Source organism: Limulus polyphemus, unplaced genomic scaffold (assembly GCF_000517525.1).
Source record: "Limulus polyphemus unplaced genomic scaffold, Limulus_polyphemus-2.1.2 Scaffold2281, whole genome shotgun sequence".
NCBI classification, from domain to species: Eukaryota; Metazoa; Arthropoda; class Merostomata; order Xiphosura; family Limulidae; genus Limulus; species Limulus polyphemus.
In genome coordinates this window covers 172,518-174,702 of record NW_013667891.1, presented here as the reverse complement: position 1 = coordinate 174,702, position 2,185 = coordinate 172,518, and positions in this window count along the sequence as shown.

The window sequence follows — 2,185 nt, the reverse complement described above, 5'->3', positions numbered from 1 at the left end:
ATATATATTGTGACGAGGCTACAACTACACACATATTTACATATTATATATATTGTGACGAGGCTACAACTACACACATATTTACATATTATATATATTGTGACGAGGCTACAACTACACACATACTTTCATATTATATATATTGTGACGAGGTTATAACTACACACACATTTACATATTATATATATTGTGACGAGGCTACAACTACACACATATTTACATATTATATATATTGTGACGAGGCTACAACTACACACATATTTACATATTATATATAATGTGTAGTTGTAGCCTCGTCACAATATTTACATATTATATATATTGTGACGAGGCTACAACTACACACATATTTCGCTGTGATTTTGGTTAGATAAATTATTGTTGAAATGTTTGGTAATTAAGTTTGATTTTATGACGTTTTTTATTTTCTGAAATACATAAATATATCCACCAACACACTTAAATCTACTATATAACTATCTAAGAATTTTTTTCTCAGAAATTGCCAGAGATTTATATAGCAAACCTTTCTTCTCATAAAGACATATCATTTTAACTATATCGTAAAGATTTAGTAAAAGTTTAACTTATTTATTCATAAAAAGGCAAACACAAACGAATTCAGTTAAGCTTAATTAATGCCTTCTGTTTTATTTACACAGGTAGCAAGTGCCGAGATCTTGGTTAACACTAAACTCAACAAAATATATAATAGGTTAGAGTAAGATGTGGTATTCTTAGGTATGCTGATTTCACTAATAACCGGAGGTTCGACCAGAAAATGTATCACGAATTTTTTTCTGAATTCTCTGACTGTGACTGAGTTGTGAAAATGAAAGAGACTGGACACAATGTAAGACAAGTAAAACAGTCTTTATTTCACAAACAATCAAAAGTGAATGCAATGACCGAGGATGGCGTCTTGACGGAGCTTCCAGAGATCTCTGTGAAGAAGAAAAAAAATCTTTTCCAGACTGAGAAAACATGGCATTACGTATATTAACAGTAATGTTATTCTTCTCAAAATACGCATGCTTCCTACCATCGAAAAACAACGGAGGGTGTAACCTCAAGGCATTACTGATCCGTCAATGGAAAATATCAATGTCTTTTACATAATATGTTCAACTGTACAGAAATATTTCCCACCAGTTGGCGCATGTGGTATGTTAACATAAAATGCAAGGTTTGTTTGCTTATTGAATTTCGCGCAATTCTATACTCGCTAGCTGTTCCTAATTTTGAAGTGACAGACTAGACGGAAGGCTAGTGAGCTACTTTTTACCAACGAATAATGGGATTGACCATCACATTATAATGTTCTCACGGCCGAAAAGGTGAGCATGTTCCATGACGGGACTTGAACCCGCGACTCTCAGATTGCGAGTCGAGCATCATAACCACCAGGCCATACCAGACCTAACATTTATAAAGAAAGTCTTGGAGAACTAATGTAGCAAGGTAGAGAGGACGTCGATTCGAAAGCATCTACGTTAAAAACCAGGTTTCCATACTCGTGGTGAGAACTGCATAGTTAGCCCACTATACAGGGTAAACAAACGAACAAACCGTCTTTTGTCTTCTGGTCAGCTTGTTTTAGGAGCACTTGAACGTAAGTTATTCCGAAAAGTTTATTTTTGTGGGAATTACTACACAATAGTGTCACAGTGTAACAATGTGGATACATAAATGAAAAGAGCTTATATTTCTATATATTTTATATGTGCTTTATAAACCTATTAAAAAAATGACCTTTTTGGTAATATTTATTGGAGTGTCTGCTTGTGAAAACCCTTCATTTTATCACGAATTTATTCATTATGCATAATTTACCAGTTTCCACTGACCCCTCACTCAGTGATAGACAGTGACCTATACGCGTTAATAGGAATATCTTAAAACGTAAAATCTTCAGATTGTGAATCGCGTGCCTTAATTACCACGCTATGCTAGACCCAGTGAAGTGGTGCCCACAGAGAAGGTATACTGGGGGCAACTCATTATAAACAATATTGGTTTTGTGAGAGAAAAGGTAAAATAGACAATAGAAAAGGAAGAAGTGAGATATAATTGTAAGTAACGGCGATTACCTGTACATAAATTGTTACCTATCTTTAAATATGTCACAGCTGTACACAGGGTTGTAGTTTGTTTGTTTGTTTTTTAATTTCGCGCAAAGCTACAC